Source organism: Scyliorhinus canicula, chromosome 28 (assembly GCF_902713615.1).
Source record: "Scyliorhinus canicula chromosome 28, sScyCan1.1, whole genome shotgun sequence".
Lineage (NCBI taxonomy): Eukaryota > Metazoa > Chordata > Chondrichthyes > Carcharhiniformes > Scyliorhinidae > Scyliorhinus > Scyliorhinus canicula.
The window spans coordinates 13,566,782-13,587,006 of NC_052173.1; the positions used below are offsets into that span (position 1 = coordinate 13,566,782).

At 50.4% G+C, this 20,225-nt stretch overlaps 1 long non-coding RNA gene across 2 annotated transcripts; it reads left to right on the top strand.

The window, feature by feature from the left end:
* Positions 1-7,559: 7,559 nt before the first annotated feature.
* Positions 7,560-18,362, top strand: LOC119958248. 2 transcript variants are annotated; one of them, XR_005458988.1, is made up of 3 exons: positions 7,560-7,758; positions 14,598-14,863; positions 18,178-18,362. It is a non-coding gene; the product is annotated as an uncharacterized LOC119958248 (long non-coding RNA). The 2 variants fall into 2 exon arrangements; XR_005458987.1 differs by having other exon boundaries at positions 14,726-14,863.
* The last annotated feature ends 1,863 nt before the right edge of the window (positions 18,363-20,225 follow it).

Consider the following 20,225-nt stretch of genomic DNA (forward strand, 5'->3'; position numbering starts at 1 on the left):
GGAGTTGTTGAAGGAGGAAGTAGTTCCAGATGGAGTTTGAATTTTTGTTGACCGGGAAGGCAGTGGATCAGTTGCCCTGGGTAAGGGGGCTCGTTTTAAGAGTATAGGTTAAATGTGGGGAAAGGTCAGGTGTTCCCCGGTAAGTTCCCAGGTCCAAGGAAAGGGATCTGGAGAAGTTGCCGTTTTGGCTGGTGAGATCGGGTTTCCGGTATCTGGGAATGTATGTGACGTATAGTTGGGCTCTGATGCAGGAGTTGAATTTGGCTAATTTTGCAGAGGGCTGAAGGAGGATTTAAGGAGGTGAGATTTTCCGTTATCGCTGGCAGGATGCATCCAAACCGTGAAGACAACGAGCCTCCCAAAGTCTTTATTCATTTGTCAGAATCTCTTGATTTTTTGTGAGGGTAAAAGGGATGATATTGGCCTTTATATGGGTAAGAGGCCTCGGATTCTGCGAGTATTTTCGAAGGGGGCAGGCGGTGGGGGGGTTGGCATTGCCAAGTATGATGAATTATTATTGGGCGGAAAATGGAGAGAAGGTTCGGAAATGGGTCGTGGAGGAAGTGTTGGCTTGGGGGTGGATGGAGGAGGCTTTGTGTATGGGGTCAAGTCTGAGGGCACTGGTGATGGCTCCACTTGCGCTCTCGTTGGCTAAATACCCTCCAAGCTCTTTGTTAAGAGTTTGGAATCAGCTTAAGCAACATTTTAAGTTAAAAGGCATGTTGCTGTGGGCGCCAATTTGTAGAAATGATAGATTTATTCCTGACGGGTTGGATTCAATGTACAGGGTTTGGGAACGGGAGGGAATAGAGAGGCTTATGGACGTGCTTGTGGAAGGTAGATTTGCAGAGTTATAGAAGATATAGAACAGTACAGCACGGAACAAGCCCTTCGGCCCTCGATGTTGTGCCGAGCAATGATCACCCTACTCAAACCCACTTATCCACCCTATACCCGTAACCCAACAACCCCCCCCCCCCGTAACCCAACAACCCCCCCCCCCGAAACCTTACTTTTTAGGACACTACGGGCAATTTAGCATGGCCAATCCACCTAACCCGCACATCTTTGGACTGTGGGAGGAAACCGGAGCATCCGGAGGAAACCCACGCACACACGGGGAGGATGTGCAGACTCCGCACTGACAGTGACCCAGCCGGGAATCGAAACTGGGACCCTGGAGCTGTGAAGCATTTATGCTAACCACCATGCTACCGTGCTGCCCCAAATAATTCTGCTCCTATATCTTATGTTCTTATCAATGATAAGAAGGACCATCTCATTATGCTAACCACCATGCTGCCGTGCAGCCCCTTGGGCGAGCTGGTAGAGAATTTCAGTTGCTGAAGGAGAACGGGTTCCTGTGCTTGCAGATTCGAAATTTTGTGAGGAAGGAATTGGCCGTGTTTCCGCGGTGACCACCCCTTTTATTGCGAGAAAAGACTGTGTCAGAGGATGAGGTAGACGAGGGAAAGGTCCCCGATATCTATGGGCAGTTAATAGAGAGGGAGAGGGCCCCGATATCTATGGGCAGTTAATAGAGAGGGAGAGGGCCCCGATATCTATGGGCAGTTAATAGAGAGGGAGAGGGCCCCGATATCTATGGGCAGTTAATAGAGAGGGAGAGGGCCCCGTTGGAGGAGATAAAATGCAAGTGGGAAGAGGAGCTGGGTTTTGGAGGGGGAGGTCTGGAGTGAGGTCTTGTGTAGGGTAAACTTGACCCCTTCCTGTGCGAGATTGAGTTTAATTCAATTTAAAGTGGTGCATAGAGCACACATGACAAAGATGAGTATGAGTGGGTTCTTTCCGGAGGTGGAGGACAGATGTGAGCAGTGTTTGCGGAGGCTGGGAACCGCACACATGTTTTCGTCTTGCCCGAAACTGGTGGAGTTCTGGGAGTCCTTTTCGGGGACAATCCTGTAGATTTTGGGGGTGAAGGTGGCCACGAGCCCATGCGTGGTGATATTTGGGGTATCGGAAGATTCCGATATATTATATTCAATTATATTAGAGTTACAAAGTGGGGCAGGTTGGGTGATATGGTGGAGGGGGTGTTTATAGTGTAAAATGTGTAAGGATGAAAAAACCTCCCCTCAATGTCCCTCAGTCCAAGGAGAACAACCCCAGCTTCTCCAACTCTAACCTTGGGGCTAAAATCCCCTCATGCCTGGAGCCAATCTGGCAAATCCCCCTCCGTACCCCCTCGAGGACCCTCAGATCCGAAAGTGATGTGACCAGAGCTGAACACAGTTGTAGCCTAACCAGAGTTGTATATGGGTTCAGTATAACTTCCCGAGGAGGTTTAGTGGTGCAGTGGGCAGTGTTCCTGCCTCTGGGTTTGAGCTCTACCCCAGGACTTGATGACCAAGGTGGTGTCGCGCTTGCAACCTGTCCACGAAATTCTAGCTGTGGGATTGGATATGAGTGTTTACCTCATGTGTCTGGAGGTGTAGAAGAGATGATAGATGGGTAATTTCCTTGCTTTTGTGCTCAAAGCCTCTGGGCCGGATTCTCCCTTGCCCGACGCCGATATCGTAATCGGTGATCGGACAGAGAACCGACACCTCAAATAGGAGCCGGTGCCGACTCAAAAATATTTGTTTTTAAATAGGAGCAGGTGCCAGTTTGACGCTGGTTAGCTAAGATGCGCCCCCTCCAAAATGGCGTAATCGAATCGTGCACCGTGTGCCGTTGCAACGGCGTTGGCGCGTCATTGGCAGGCCCTCCTGTGATGCTCCGCCCCCGATGGGCTGAGTTCCCGTCGGCGCGGGACACGGCGTGATGGCTGCGGACTGTGTCTAGCGCTGCCAAACCCGGCCGGGATCCATGCCGCTGGCCGGAGGCGGGGGGGGGGGGGGGGGGGGGGGGGGGGCTGGCTTCCGCGAGGGCTGGGGAGGGGGGGGCTGGTGGGGGTTGGCTTGTGGGGTCACGAAGGGCGGGTCGGGTCCCCGGCGCGGAAGGCGGGATTTTCACCTGCCGCCGCTGCTAGCCCTTCACCCGTCCTGAAATCGGTGAGGAGTCAGCGACGATTCTTTCACCGCAAACCTCCCGCAAATTCTCCATTCAAGCCCGCATTTAGCTGCTGAAACGGAGAATCCAGCCCTTTCTGAAGCCCAAGATAACCTATGCTTTTCTAACCCCTTTTCTCAACATGTCCTGCCACATTTATAGATTGCAACACATGAACCCCAGGTCCCTTAGTTCCTGCACACTCTTCCGAACTGGGCCATTAAGTCTGCTTGTTACATGTCCCATCAATATATGAGGTCGAATGTGCTGATACCCTGGTATCTAACAGTAGCATCCCATTCCCAATGGTTAGTGCAGTTGATTCTTGGGCAAGGTTGCACATGGTTCAACTGCACTTCAAAAGTTGTTGGATGTCCTTTCAGACCGTTATGGGTCCAACCCGCCACATCCTGCCCAAGGAAGCCACAGTTCTAACCTGCCATTTCCTGCTCAATGGGTCACATGTCAAGCCTGTCGTACCATCAGGGGGCCACCCCACCAGAGCTCGACTGGAGCAGCCCACAGCGGAACCTACCACCCTCATCTCAAGTAGTCCTAAACAAAGTCCCACCGTGCCATGCCAACATCTCCGTCCAATGTACACGCAGCCCCACAGATTGGGGACGCATTGGTTATGGTGTACCGGTATTGTCCCTGGACTAGTAATCCCGAGACCCAGGGTAATTCTCTGGGTTCAAATCCCACCACGGCAGATGGGGAAATTTGAATGCAATAAAATAAATCTGGAATTAAAAGCCCATTGTCGTAAAAACCCATCTGGTTCAATCTGCCACCCTAGTTTGGCCGACCTACATGTGACTCCAGACTCTGAAATGGCCAAGAAAACCACTCAAAGGCACCTCGGGATGGACAATAAATGCTGGCCCAGCCAGCGATGCCCTGGGTGATCAAAGATTGACTGCTGTGTGTGTGGTGTTGCCTCCCGCAGTGGTCAAGCTCAATGCCTTGCAGCAATGTGCCATTGGGATGCCAGGCAATGACTCCCGCATGCTACATGGCCCGCCCACCCACAGGAATCCAATTGGGATATGTGAACTGCTCACTTAACCATGATTGCCAATTCCATTAGCCATAGCCTTCAGCCACACGACCAGAGGCCTCCGCGGTCATTGGGAGTTATGGGTGGTTATTGGGCAAAAAAGCAGGGTTTGTTGCCCCCTGGAATGGGAATACACGGTCCAGGGGTTAGCTTGGGGGACCACACGCGGAAGACTCGCCCTTCCTCCCCCAATCAGCGACCTCGCCCCCCCCAGCAGAGCCCCCCCCTCCCCAGGGCGGCCTACCAACCGGGGCTCCGCCCACCACTTCCCCCAAGCACTGCAGCAGCACGGCCAGTGCCCCAGGCTCATTACCTGTCAGCAAAGATGGCTACTCACCTCCTCAGCTCCCTGCTGCAGCCCAGCCACCAGGCATATGTTTTTCAAAAGAAGTACTAATGGGGCCCAGCGTGACCATGTGCTGGGAGGCTGTTGGAATTAGGGTAGCGCCTGTTAATTGTTTGGCAATGGGCCTTAAGTGGTGATAATTTGATTCCCGCCACGTTACGGTGGGACCCCGGTTTTGCCTACGGGCGCGGGCTATCTGCGTCGCAAACGGTTTGGCACCTGGTGCGGATCGCGTGTTTGGCCTCTCCCGCTATTCACGGGCCTCGTCGCACTCTCGCTCGAGTGAAACAAGGTCAGAGAATCATGTCCTTGGGTGTGCTTGTACAAGGAATTCAGAAAGTTAGCAAGTACTGCAAGCCATTAGGAAGGTAAATGGCATGTTGGCCTTTATTATAAGGGGATCGGAGTACAGGAATAAAGAAATCTTGCGACGATTGGACAGAGGTTTGATGTGACCACATCTGGAATTCTGGGCGCGGCTTTGGTCTCCATATTTCAGGAAGGATACGCTGGCATTGGGGGGGGGGGCGGTACAGTGAAAATTCACTGGATTGCTCACTGGGATGAGGGGTTGTCCTGTGATAGGCTGAGTAACTGGGGTCGATACTCTCTGGAGTTTGGAACAATGAGAGGTAATCACATTGAAACATAGAAGATTCTGAAGGGGTTTGACAGGGTGGCTACTGAGAGATTGTTTCCCCCCCTGGCTGGGGTTTGACAGGGTGGATACTGAGAGATTGTTTCCCCCTGGCTGGGGTTTGACAGGGTGGATACTGAGAGATTGTTTCCCCCTGGCTGGGGTTTGACAGGGTGGATACTGAGAGATTGTTTCCCCCTGGCTGGGGTTTGACAGGGTGGATACTGAGAGATTGTTTCCCCCTGGCTGGGGTTTGACAGGGTGGATACTGAGAGATTGTTTCCCCCTGGCTGGGGTTTGACAGGGTGGATACTGAGAGATTGTTTCCCCCGGCTGGGGTTTGACAGGGTAGATACGGAGAGATTGTTTCCCCCTGGCTGGGGTTTGACAGGGTGGATACTGAGAGATTGTTTCCCCCCCCTGGCTGGGGTTTGACAGGGTGGATACTGAGAGACTGCTTCCCCCTGGCTGGGGTTTGACAGGGTGGATACTGAGAGATTGTTTCCCCCTGGCTGGGGTTTGACAGGGTGGATACTGAGAGATGTTTCCCCCTGGCTGGGGTTTGAAAAGGGTGGATACTGAGAGATTGTTTCCCCCTGGCTGGGGTTTGACAGGGTTGATACTGAGAGATTTTTTCCCCCCCTGGTGGGGTGTGACAGGGTGGATACTGAGAGATTGTTTCCCCCTGGCTGGGGTTTGACAGGGTGGATACTGAGAGATTGTTTCCCCCTGGCTGGGGTTTGACAGGGTGGATACTGAGAGATTGTTTCCCCTTGGCTGGGGTTTGACAGGGTGGATACTGAGAGATTGTTTCCCCCCCTGGCTGGGGTTTGACAGGGTGGATACTGAGAGATTGTTTCCCCCCCTGGCTGGGGTTTGACAGGGTGGATACTGAGAGATTGTTTCCCCCTGGCTGGGGTTTGACAGGGTGGATACTGAGAGATTGTTTCCCCCTGGCTGGGGTGTGACAGGGTGGATACTGAGAGATTGTTTCACCCTGGCTGGGGTTTGACAGGGTGGATACTGAGAGATTGTTGCCCCCTGGCTGGGGTTTGACAGGGTGGATACTGAGAGATTGTTTCCCCCTGGCTGGGGTTTGACAGGGTGGATACTGAGAGATTGTTTCCTGCCTGGCTGGGGTTTGACAGGGTGGATACTGAGAGATTGTTTCCCCCTGGCTGGGGTGTGACAGGGTGGATACTGAGAGATTGTTTCACCCTGGCTGGGGTTTGACAGGGTGGATACTGAGAGATTGTTGCCCCCTGGCTGGGGTTTGACAGGGTGGATACTGAGAGATTGTTTCCCCCTGGCTGGGGTTTGACAGGGTGGATACTGAGAGATTGTTTCCTGCCTGGCTGGGGTTTGACAGGGTGGATACTGAGAGATTGTTTCCCCCTGGCTGGGGTTTGACAGGGTGGATACTGAGAGATTGTTTCCCCCTGGCTGGGGAATCTACAACACGGGGGTCACAGTCTCGGGATAAGGAAACAATCATTTAGGACTGAGATGAGGAGAAATTTCTTCAACAAAGGGTTGTGAATCTTTGGAATTCTCTATCCCAGATGATTGTGGATGCTCGTTCGCTGAATAGATTTAAGGTCGAGATAGTCAGATTATTGGTCTCTCAGGGAATTATGGGATATGGGGAGTGAGTGGGAATGTGGAGTTGTACCTGAAGATCAGCCACGATCATATTGACTGGCGAGACAGGCTCGATGTGCCGAATGGCCTCCTCCTGCTCCTGTTTCTTATGTTCTTATGAACATCGAACACTAGTTTGGCCCTAGTCTGGAGTATTGTGTCCAATTCTGGGTGCCACGTCGTAGGAAGGATGTGAAGACTTTGGAGAGGGTATTGAAGAGATTTCCTGCAATGGCTCTGGGGATGACAGTCACATGGAGGGACTGGAGAATCTGAGGTCGTTCTCCTCACTGTAGAAAAGGCTGAGGAGAAATTCAGTCCAGGCGTTGGAAATTGGAAAACACAGCGGAACAGTTTTGAAAGGCAGAAGGGTCAATGACCAGAAGGGGGGGGAGTTCCCTGTTCAGTGTCCCACCCAAAAAAGACTGGCCCCTCCAAAAGAGCAGCACTCTCTGAGGGAGGGAATCCTCGAGTGACCTCGCACCTGTGCTCACACTGCATTAAGTTGGCACAATCGGCTATGGAATGTTGTGGCTTGATTATAAACTCGCACTCCTGCCTAGCTGGGCCCTGGGCCAGGAGCTTCACCTCTCAAAATGACCCTTTTAAAAATACCAGCCAACAGATACAATGCAGGATGACCACATTCTGGGAATCGATCCTAATTATAGCGGTACCTTGGTATCCCCATCACCCAGGCCATACACGATTTCGCTTTTTTTTCTTGGCGAGTGTTGTTTTTTTATTGGAATGATGCAAGAGATGGGAATTCCATCGACGTCAATGGGAGTCTGAATTGACGTCCTTCTGAGCTGGGTTTGGCTGTACAAAGCTGCATTTTTCTGGCAAGAACAGAAAGGAAGTGTAGTATTACAATCCGGTCCAACAGCATTTAGCTAGTTATGACCTGGAATGCATAAACCGCTGTTTGCTCAAACAGAGGGACTACTGTGGAATGAAGAACAGAAGAAAGCCTCAATTTAATTACACTGCAAGTCTTATTGTGCACTGTCACAAGCTATGCTTCTTTCCTCCTCCTGGTGGCAATAATGGAAAATCAAAATTGTAAGTACAAACACCATTCAAGCTGCTCGACTGTTAAGCTTTGTTTTAGATCGGGGGGGGGGGCATGCATTTTAAATGTGGCCAGTGTTATTATTTGCAACGCTCTCCAACAATCGTGACTTGTCCCCATATATGGTGGCAGGTTCCTGCTTCTTTGAGCTCACTTAAAGGCGCATTGTCTTGCAAGGAGATAAACAAGACGATTAGATGGCGTACGTCACGCGTCGAAAAGTGTTGTCACAGGAGTTGCACTCCCTGAACCTTTCCCTCTCAATCGAAAAGTGGCTTTGCCATTCGCTTTGCCGAAGATGGTGCCTCTTTAATTGCACCAAAGAATGTGCGGTAATGAGGCTTGTTAAACTGCTGGAGGAATGTGTGCTGGACGATTGTGCAACTTCACACAGTCATGAGAAACTGTAACTGGGCAATGATCTCCCAGCGAATTGCTGGGATAGACCGTAAATCGTGTGCATTTTGATGTTGTTCAGTCTGTGCCCTGCGTCCAGGTTCCCCAAGTGGTTTTAGCAGATACACGATGTGGGATTGAGCTCTTGCAGGCAGAGGGCAGCACTGCCCTCACCCAATTTCACCCAATCACCCAATGCTAAATCACCCAATTTCAATCCTCAATCAATGGGGAATGCTGCACGTTCCACGGCAGCTTGCAAAGGCAGCCAGGATTCCCACTTCTCCCTTGCTGGAAGTGTGGTTGGTTGACCGAATAGTTGGTTGACCTGGGCTCACACATGATGAAAGAAAAATACCCGCTTGGGGCAAGTTAATGCAAAGCTGTCCTTTAAAAAGGCACCCCCCCCCCCCCCCCCCCCCCCCCCCCGAGCGAGGGAAAAAAAAGGTCAGAGAAACTGTGCAAAGAAAGCCCCCAAAGCAAGGAACACAACACAAAATGACCAAATTCCAGCCTCAAACTTGTTTAGTTTTTTAAAAACATGTATTCTTTCATGAAATGTGGGTGTCGTAGGCAAGGCCGCATCCCTAATCCATAGAATCCATATGGAGCAGAAGGAGGCCATTCGGCCCATTGAGCCTGCACTGGCCCTCTGAAAGAACACTCTGCCCAGGCTCACTCCCCTGCCCTACCCAATAACCCCACCGAACCTTTGGACACTCAGGGGCAATTTAGCATGGCCAATCCACCTAACCTGCACATCTTTGGACTGTGGGAGGAAAGCGGAGCACCCGGAGGAAACCTACGCACAAACGGGGAGAACGCGCAGACTCCGCACAGATAGTGACCCAAGCCGGGAATCGAACCGGATCCTAGGTGCTGTAAGGCAGCAGTGCTAAGTACTGTGCCACCGTGCTGCCCGTAATTGCCCTTTGAACGTTGAATGGCTTGCTTGGAGTCACCCACATCGCTGTGGGATCTGGAGTCACATGTAGGCCAGACCGGGTAAGGACGGCAGATTTCCTTCCCTAAAGGACATTAGTGAACCAGATGGGTCTTTACAATGATTACATGCATGGTCACTCTTACTGAGACTAGCTTTTCAATTCCACATTATTAATCAAATTCCATTGGTAGCCCATGGTGGGATTTGAAACCGTGCCTCCAGAACATTAGCCTGAGTAGCTGAATTACTAATCCACTCTGATCCCCCCCCCCCCTCCAAGTTTCAATGTTGGACCATCACCTTGCTCCAAAACAGAGCTGCAGCATTTACAAATATATAGAAGTGAAAAGGAAACCGACGTTTAACGTCAAATTGGATGAATTATAAGTGAAAAATAAAATTCCCAGTGCTCTCTGAGATAGTTGGAGCATCACATTATTCTCCGTGTTTTGTTTTAAAAAATCTTCCTTGGGATGTGGGTGTCGCTGGCTAGGCCCAGCATTTATTACCATCTCTAATTGGCCCTTGTGAAGGTGGTGGTGAGCTGCCTTCTTGGACCGCTGCAGTCCATGTGGTGTAGGCCCACCCACCGTGCTGTTAGGGAGGGAGTCCAGGATTTTGATCCAAAGACAGTGAGGGTGCGACAGAATGTAATGGCTACAAGAGGGCAGCAGGGTAGCATGGTGGTTAGCATCAATGCTTCACAGCTCCAGGGTCCCAGGTTCGATTCCCGGCTGGGTCACTGTCTGTGTGGAGTCTGCACGTCCTCCCCCTGTGTGCGTGGGTTTCCTCCGGGTGCTCCGGTTTCCTCCCACAGTCCAAAGATGTGCGGGTTAGGTGGATTGGCCATGCTAAATTGCCCGTAGTGTCCTAAAAAGTAAGGTTAAGGGGGGGTTGTTGGGTTACGGGTATAGGGTGGATACGTGGGTTTGAGTAGGGTGATCATGGCTCGGCACAACATCGAGGGCCGAAGGGCCTGTTCTGTTCTATGTTCTATGTTCTAAGAGCAGGTCAGAGGCTGGGAATCCTGTGGTGAGTAACTCACCTCCTGACCCCACCAAAGCCTGTCCACCATCTACAACGCACAATTCAGGAGTGTGATGGAATACTCTCCACTTGCCTGGATGAGTGCAGCTCCAGCAACACTCAAGAAGCTCAACACCATCCAGGACAAGGCAGCCCCGCTTGATCGTCACCCATCCACCACCTTAAACATTCACTCCCTCCACCACCGACGCACAGTGGCAGCCGTGTGTACCATCTACAAGATGCACTGCAGTAACTCACCAAGGTTCCTAAGACAGCACCTTCCAAACCCACGACCTCTACCATCTAGAAGGACAAGGGCAGCAGATACCTGGGAACCCCACCACCTGGAGGTTCCCCTCCAAGTCACTCACTATCCCGACTTGGAAATATATCACTGTTCCTACACTGTCACTGGGTCAGAATCCTGGAACTCCCTCCCTAACAGCACTGTGGGTGTACCTACACCACGTGGTCTACTGCGGTTCATGAAAGTGGCTCACCACCACCTTCAAGAGCAATTAGGGATGGGCAACAAATGATGGCCTAACCAGCGACGCCCACATTCCACAATTAAGTTAAAAAAGAAAGTCAAGGTTGGCTGAAGATTGTCGTCATGGCCTGATTTGTGCGGCTGGTAAATAGGGAAGTGTTTGGATCACTGGGTGTGATTCGTGACGTTGAATAGGTTGTATGTGACCGTATTTCACTTTCAAAGCATGTTTTCTAGTGTAGCACTGAGCTAAGGCACTGCCAGAAGGGAAGCAAAGGAGACAGAAATGAAGAGCCTGCCATTTTAATGAGAGGAACCATCTGACATTCCTGCAGTGAAATGTGGCAAAGGGAAAAAAACGACTCCTGGGCCCCCATGGCAGGAAGTCTCAGAAGAGCCTCTTGGTGTGACATGTGGAGGAAGCTGGCAATGGCACCTAGCGCCACCTCTCTCATGCCCCCCCCCCTCCTAACCCACCCTTCCTGTAGGACTGCTGCCAGGTTTAGTGGTCTGATGAACGCAGGCCGATGCTACCTGGGAGATGCCCCTCAAATGCCAGCCACAATCTAACGGTTCAGTTACAGGAGAACGCTGTGAACTGTGCCCATGAGGGAGGCATCCCAGGCACAAGAGAGCTGAAGTAAGGGCCAGGCCATGTGGAGCTGCTGTGAAGACGCACATCGCACAATTGGCCGCAGTTTATCCTCCGCCAGTCACTGGACTCTCAGACGTTGAGTATATATTTAAGACCGAGATCAATAGATTTTACACCGAGGAAATACAGATATGGAAATAGGGCAGATTAGAAACTTGAGGAAGCAGTAAGAGAACAGAGGTTTATTTAACTATTTACAATATTCTGCTCAAGGCAGCAACTCGCTCCCAGTACAGTGCTTGCTGGGAGAACTAACCACACCAGGCCCTGCTTTGGGCCGGTTATTTAGTTTGTCTGCAACATGGTCCAGCTGGGTGGCTTCCGCCCCCTATCTCGGAAGCTCGTACTCCACAAGTTCAATGGGGAGATCAACAATGGTTTCTCCCTGGTCCTTGTGGGGGCTATAACAGGCATTGATTGACGGAGCAGGCCCAAGATGCCGAATGGCTTCCTCCAGCTCCTATTTCTTACGTTCGCATGGGTCGGCAGTGAGTTAGACACACCGCTAAAGAGTTGCCATGGCTGCGCTGCTCCTTTGCCCCCTGCGTCACCAGCTTGATGGACATGAGGAGATAAAGGGATTTAGGGAGGGGCTTCGAGGGTACAAACTATGGCTGAAAGCACAGTTGTCAGTGGTGTGGTGAAGGGGTGCGGAATGCACTGGAGGGCAGAGTCAGAGGGATGGGGGTGGAGGGGATCGGGGGAGGAATTTATCGGGCTGAAGGAGATTAAAGGAAGGCGCAAAGCGGGGCGTGATTTTCCTGTCATGCCCACAGCTGAGATTTTCCAGGGCCGGCAAAAGTGAATGGACTTCCGGCTCGTGAACTTTTCCATTTTCTCCTGCAACGAGATCCTGGCCTAAGGCTTCTAAATTTGAACTCTCGGAGATTGGCAGTCAACGCAGATAGAGCCAAGAATGGAGGTGAATGACAACCAGGACTTGGGATGAGCTATGGGTGGCAGAGATTTGAGTGAGTTTGAGTTTTTGAAGGGGAGAGGATGGGTGAGCAGCCAAAATTAAAGAGATATTTACGGCCGTGAATCTCTCAGTCCCAGGAGCTCAGGACAATGTCCTCTGCCCAACCCATCTTCAGCTGCTTCATCAATGATCTTCCTTCCACGGTAAAGTCAGATGTGGGGATGTTCAGTGATGATTGCATGCACAATGTTCAGCATCATTCGTGACTCCTCAGACACTGAAACAGTTAATGCTCAAATGTAGCAAGACCTGGACAATTCCCAGGCTTGGGGCTGACATGTAACTTTTGCGCTACACACGTGCCAGGCAATGACCATTGCCAATAAGAGAGAATCAAACCATCGCCCCTTGACATTCAATGGCATTACCATCGCTGAATCCCCCACTATCAACATCCTGGGGGTTACCATTGATCAGAAACTGGTCTGGACCCAGCCATATAAATACTGTGGCTACCAGAGCAGGTCAGAGGCTGGGAATCCTGCAGAGAGTAACTCACCTCCTGAGCCACCCCCCCCCCCCCCCCCCAAATCCTGTCCACCATCTACAAGGCACAAGTCAGGAGTGTGATGGAATACTCTCCACTTGCCTGGATGAGTGCGGCTCCAACAACACTCAAGAAGCTCAACACCATCCAGGACAAAGCAGCCCCGCTTGATTGGCACCCCATCCACAGACATTAAGGGCAGCACGGTAGCATTGTGGGTAGCACAATTGCTTCACAGCTCCAGGGCCCCAGGTTCGATTCCGGCTTGGGTCACTGTCTGTGTGGAGTCTGCACGTCCTCCCCGTGTGTGCGTGGGTTTCCTCCGGGTGCTCCGGTTTCCTCCCACAGTCCAAAGATGTGCAGGTTAGGTGGATTGGCCATGCTAAATTTCCCTTAGTGTCCAAGATTGCCCTTAGTGTTGGGTGGGGTTACTGGGTTATGGGGATAGGGTGGAGGTGTTGACCTTGGGTAGGGTGCTCTTTCCAGGAGCCGGTGCAGACTCGATGGGCCGAATGGCCTCCTTCTGCACTGTAAATTCTATGAAATCCACTCCCTCCATCCACAGTTGCCGCGTGTGTACCGTCTACAAGATGCACTGCAGCAACTCACCAAGGCTCCTTAGGCAGCACCTTGCAAACCCACGTCCACTACTATCTCGAAGGACCAAGGCAGCAGACGCATGGGAACACCACCACCTGGAGGTTCCCCTCCAAGTCACTCACTATCCTGATTTGGAAATATATCGGCCGTTCCTTCACTGTCACTGGGTCAAAATCCTGGAGCTCCCTCCCTAACAGCACTGTGGGTGTACCTACACCACATGGACTGCAGCGGCTCAAGAACACAGCTCACCACCACCTTCGCAAGGGGCAATTAGGGATGGGAAATAAATGCTGGCCTAGCCTGGGAAGCTGAAAACAACCAGAATAATCTTCATGGTTCCTTCTTCTGACAACCAGATGACAAGACGCCCCTAATATTTGGAAGAAAGATGCGATTGACTTCAGGATTTGACAGAATCATCTCTTCAGTAGACATAGATGTAATGGTGATGTAGTGGTATTGTGTCTGGACTGGTAATCCCGAGACCCAGGGTAATATTCTGCGGACTAGGTTCGAATCCCACCATGAAACCAGACTTTAATAGAAATCTGGAATTAAAAGTCTAATGATAACCAAGAAACCATTGTTAATTGTTCTAAAAACCCATCTGGGTCACTAATGTCCTTTAGGGAAGGAAATCTGCCGTCCTTACCCATTCTGGCCCACAGCACCCTTAATTAAATACCCCTCTGAAATGGAGGGCAGCAGTTAGGGATGGGGAATAAATAAATGCCCCCATCCTGTAAATTAATAATAAAAAATAGGCAAACATGGATTGAGTAAAAGCCCACCCATTCCTTCAACTGACAGGTGGCACCTGCTCTGTCATGGACCCATTTAAATCTATTGACAAACTATTCCCCCATGATCAACAAACAAATCAAACAAGCCAGATTACTGACCTATGCAACGTAGTACATTATGCATTTTTGACTGTTCGTTGACATGACATTTTTAAAGTTCAATTCGTGGAAGAGTCACCATATTCCTCGCTGCATTTAATCTCTCAATCTGATCACGGTCCGGCATATTCTTCAGTGAGTGCTCAACTTCAATATTTGAATTGACTTAAATCTATGCAAATAAGATGCTCATCCAGAGCGAGCAATGAAGTGAATGTTCCACGTGTGACAGAGGGAAGACTTTTTAACATTGTCTTGTAATTTCAATTTTTTTTGGGGACCCTTTTTTGTACTGCTTCTGCCCTTGTTATTTTTGTGCTCGAGCTTTTTCTTTCCGTTAAGGTTGAAACCAAAGGAAGCTGACTTTAACTGAAGCATTTCCAAGACTTCCGTTGGACAAGAAATGGTTAAATAAAAAGCGGGACATTTGAAAATAAAAGACATTCCTGAAATACAACATTTCCCGGCAGGTTAAGAAGTGTCTGAAAACATCTGAGGAGCAAAATGCCGTTTCCAAGATGGCCGCCAAGAAAACTGTGACTAAAACTCCAGCAAATGGCACCAAGAGTGGAGAAGGTTTTGACTTGGAGCCGAAAGGAGGGGCCTGGGTGAGTAACCTGGCTGAATTCCTGAGGCGAGAGAAGGTTGCATTCGCCTTGAGGTGGGAGCTTTTTATTGATTTCTTGAAGGCGGTTTATAGAATTAGAATTAGAATTTACAGTGCAGAAGGAGGCCATTCAGCCCATCGAGTCTGCACCGGCTCTTGGAAAGAGCACCCTACCCAAGGTCAACAACTCCACCCTATCCCCATAACCCAGTAACCCCACCCAACACTAAGGGCAATTTTGGACACTAAGGGCAATTGATCATGGCCAATCCACCTAACCTGCACAACTGGGGCTGGTTTAGCACACTGGGCTAAATCGCTGGCTTTTAAAGCAGACCAAGGCAGGCCGGCAGCACGGTTCAATTCCCGTACCAGCCTCCCCGAACAGGCACCGGTATGTGGCGACTAGGGGCTTTTCACAGTAACTTCATTGAAGCCTACTCATGACAATAAGCGATTTTCGTTTCTGGGCAGCACGGTAGCATGGTGGTTAGCATCAATGCTTCACAGCTCCAGGGTCCCAGGTTCGATTCCCGGCTGGGTCACTGTCTGTGCGGAGTCTGCACGTCCTCCCCGTGTGTGCGTGGGTTTCCTCCGGGTGCTCCGGTTTCCTCCCACAGTCCAAAGATGTGCAGGTTAGGTGGATTGGCCAGGCTAAATTGCCCTTAGTGTCCTAAAAAAATAAAGTTAATGGGGGTTGTTGGGTTACGGGTATAGGGTGGATATGTGGGCTTGAGTAGGGTGATCATTGCTCGGCACAACATTGAGGGCCGAAGGGCCTGTTCTGTGCTGTACTGTTCTAATTCTAAAAAAAAAATCTTTGGACTGTGGGAGGAAACCGGAGCACCCGGAGGAAGTGCAGACTCCGCACAGACAGTGACCCAAGCCGGATCGAACCTGGGCGCCTGGAGCTGTGAGGCGATTGTGCCATCCACAATGCTACCATGCCATCTTTGTCTGGCTTGGCCGACATGTGACTCCAGACCCACAGCAAAATGTGGTTGACTCTCAAAATGGCCACTCAGTTCAAGGGCAATTAGGGATGGGCGATAAATGCTGGCCCTGCAAGTGATGCCCACATCCTATGAATGAAGAAAATAAATAACTGGGGCGGGGTTCCCTGGTCTGCCAGCTGCGTGTTCCTCAGCAGGATTCTCTGTTGCCGCCACCTGCCAATGGGAGTTCCCACTGTGGCCACCCTACGCTGTTCGGGAAACCGCCAGCGGAACGGAGAATTCCGCCGGCAAAGAATCCCGCCCTTGATGTTTACTGGAGTTTCACAATTTTGAAGTGGTTTTTCCTTCGTCTAACCCAGTGCTATACCTATCTTGGACTTTATTTTGCTAATTCTATTGGGATGGTACAGATGTTTGATTAAGAATCGTGGGCGCGATTCTCCCAGACAGGGAGAAATCGTAAGGCTGGCGTCAAAACCGGGCGGGTTTGACGCCAGCCTCCCCCTCCCTGACCGGGAACCGATTCTGGTCCCTGGTCGGGGCTAGTATGCCGCGGCCGTGAACTCCGGCATCGCGGGCTTAACGAATTTCGTTAAGCCCGCTTGCCAGAGTTTGCGCCGGCTGACGCGTCACATGACGTCAGCCGCGCATGCGCGGATTGGAAGACTCCAACCCGCGCATGCGCGGATGACGTCATCGCGCATTTGCGTGAAACCCGCGCATGCGCGGGCCGGGATGCCCCTCAGCCGCCCCGCGAAGTGATACAGCGGGGCGGCGGAAGGACAAAGAGTGCGCGGGAATCGGACCCGCTGCCCGCAATCGGTGCCCACCGATCGCGGGCCCATGGTACCCTTGGCACGGCCGTGGTACTGCCGTGCCAATCGGTGCCATGGTTTTCAAAATCGGGACTTTACGGCCGTTTTTACGAACGGCCAGACCAGGTGTGTTTGCCGTTCGTAAAAACAGCCGTAAAGGGCTTGGACTTTGGCCCATCGGCCGGCTGAGAATCGCTGCTGGCCGTAAAAAAACGGCGGCAGCGATTCGTGTCGGGAGTCGGGCTGTGGGGGGGGGGGGGGGGGGGGGGGGAGTATAGCGGGAGGGCGTCAGACTAGCGTGGCCATAAAAATTTACGAACCCCGCTATTCTCCGCACCGTCGTGAGTGCGGAGAATTGCGCCCCATTTGTTTACCTCAGAAAATGTCCGTCCCATAATGACCTTAACCCTCATAAAGCCGAGAATGCTTAATGCTTTCATTTAAAATGACTTTGTTCGCTGTTTCAGTGGAAGCAGTTAACCTGGGTTAACAACTCAAATAAAAATAGCAGAGAAAAAAGTTTCAGATGAATGCCCTCTCTGCAATATGGCACAATTCCTTTCTCATGCCAAGAGGAAGAGATAAACGTCTCTCGTTAACTGCAAAATGATCTGAATTATTCAACATTAGTAACACACAATGGATAAGCCTGCGCTAACGGCAACATTAATTATGTACCAATGTTATTTACAAATGGAAATATGGCAACTCGCCACTGGTGGAAAATAAACTTTGCCAGCAAAGTGTGGGACAAGGGCCAGACCTAAGAAAGGTCCATTTGGTGTTGCTGTGGCTTCTTGTCTGGGGTAGCAATTGTATTAGTACCAAATTTATAATCGAGCCATCATGCATAGGAATGGGGATCCCTTATTTTGTTACCCTAATCCTATTTGTAAATGGAACAGCTTGGTTGCTGAAGAAATTAGGCACATAGAGTCCACATTTGTTCATTCAATGTTGAAAGGAAATCAAAATAAAATCTTCCTTTTCTGTTTACATCTGCGTCATTATTTGCGGGGATGGTCATTATTTGGGGTTTGTCAAGGTGTTGGATGTCAGTGTTGAAAACAGGAAACACTGGAAATACGTAAGTGGTTGTTTAACATCTGCAAAAACCAGTTGACATGTTTTGGGTGGAGCCCATTCATCAGCGACTCTTGGAAGGACTATGTCACGATTTGTCGCAGGTGTCACGCTAATAGGAAATGGGCGGGACTGGCAGCAAGGTAGCACAGTGGTTAGCACTGTTGCTTCACAGCACCAGGGACCCCGGTTCGATTCCCGGCTTGGGTGACGGTGCACGTTCTCCCCGTGTCTGTGTGGGTTCCCTCCGGGTGCTCCGGTTTCCTCCCACAAGTCCCGAAAGACGTGTTTGTTAGGTGAATTAGACATTCTGAATTCTCCCTCTGTGACCCGAACAGGCGCCGGAATGCAGCGACTAGGGGCTTTTCACAGTAACTTCATTGCAGTGTTAATGTAAGACTATTTGTGGCAATAACAAAGATTATTATTAATATTGATCAAACATTTTTTCCCATCTACAGGGACTTCCCAAAGCATTGCCACAGCCAGTCAAGTGTCATCCCTCTTGCCATGCGGGAAAAGCGGCACCCAATTTGTGCACAGCGAGATCCCACAAACAGCAAAGTTATCATGGAATCATAGAATCCCAGAAGGAGGCCATTCGGCCCATCGAGTCTGCACCCACCCTCCGAAAGAACACCCTGCTAGGCGACAATCCCCCACCCTACCTCGGGGTAATTTAACACGGCCAATCCACCTAACCTGCAGATCTTTGGACTGTAGGAGGAAACTGGAACACCCGGAGGAAATCCACTCGGACACGGGGAGAACGTGCAGACTCCGCACAGACAGTCACCCGAGGTCGGAATTGAACCTGGGTCCCTGGCGCTGTGAGGCAGCAGTGCTAACCACTGTGCCACCTTGATGATGATCAGGTGGTCTATGTTTTGTGATATTGGTGGAGGGATGAACATCGACACTGGCGATGTTCCTCGTTAACAATTGGATCATTGCCCTCATTATTTCAACAGCTTCCGTGTATCCTATTCATGTGCATTAAGGCTATTAAATAATGATTTATTTGTAAAATTAACTCCTTTTTCCCACTTGTTCATGGGATGTATCTGTCACTGGTTAGGTCAGCAGTTATTGTCCAACCCAAATTGTTTGTAAGGTGGTGGGGAACCCCCTTTCTGTGACATTAAACAAATGTACAGCATGTGAAGAGTTAATGTTATGTTACGCCTAGCCACTAGGGGGAGCTAAGGGACAGTACTATAAATTTGCACTGGCACTTAAGCGAAGGGGAGGAGAGTAGACTGGAGCTGACGAAGATAAGATTGCTAGTGTATTGCAGAGCTGGTTAAGATACAATAATCATTCTTCCATGTAGGTTTGCTATTCAGAATAAGTGTTGGACACTACTCAAATTTCGTAGTGTTAATAAAATTGGTTTAGTTCTTCAAGAGAGCTTTGTGTATCTTTGTGATCACTACGTCTTCCATCCTGGAAACCCCTCAAAGGTCACCACACCAGGGCAGCATGGTGGCCTAGTGGTTAGCACAACCGCTTCACGGCACTGAGGTCCCAGGTTCGATCCCGGCTCTGGGTCACTGTCTGTGTGCAGTTTGCACATTCTCCCCGTGTCTGCGTGGGTTTCCCCACAACCCAAAGATGTGCAGAGTAGGTGGATTGGCCACGCTAAATTGCCTCTTAATTGGAAAAAATAATTGGGTACTCTAAATTTATTTAAAAAAAGGTCACCACACCTTCTTGAACTGTGGCAGCCCATGTGGTGTTGGAACACCCACCGTGCTGTTAGGGAGGGAGTTTGAGGATCTGTGTGGTCTTGGCAGGGCCCAAACTGAGCACCAGCGAGCAAGGTATTGCTGATGAAGTGCTGCTCGATAGCATTGTCAACGGCACCTTCTATCACTTTGCTGATGATCAAGAGTAGACTGATGGGATGTTAATTGCCTGGGTTGGATACGTCCTGCTTTTGGAGGGCAGGACATACCTCGGCAATTTTCCACATTGCCGGGTAGATACCAGTGTTGTTGCTGCACTGGAACAGCTTGGCTAGGGGCTGACGTTATCAGGATCCATAACCTTTGCTTTATCGGTTTCTTGATAAACATTGGATTGGATTATAGAACATAGAACAGTACAGCACAGTACCCTTCAGCCCACGATGTTGTGCCGACCATTTATCCAAATCTAAGATCAACCTAACCTACATCCCTTCAATTTACTGCTGTCCATGTGCCTGTCCAAGAGTCGCTTAAATGTCCCTACTGACTCTGACTCCACCACCTCTGCTGGCAGTGCATTCCACACATCCTCCACTCTGTGTAAAGAACCGACCTCTGACATCTCCCCTATACCTTCCTCCAATCACCTTAAAATTATGTCCCCTCGTGACAGCCATTTCCACCCTGGGGAAAAGTCTCTGGCTATCCACTCTATCCATGCCTCTCATCACCTTGTACACCTCTGTCAAATCACCTCTCTGCCTTCTTCACTCCAGTGAGAAAAGCCCTAGCTCCCTCAACCTTTCTTCATAAGACAT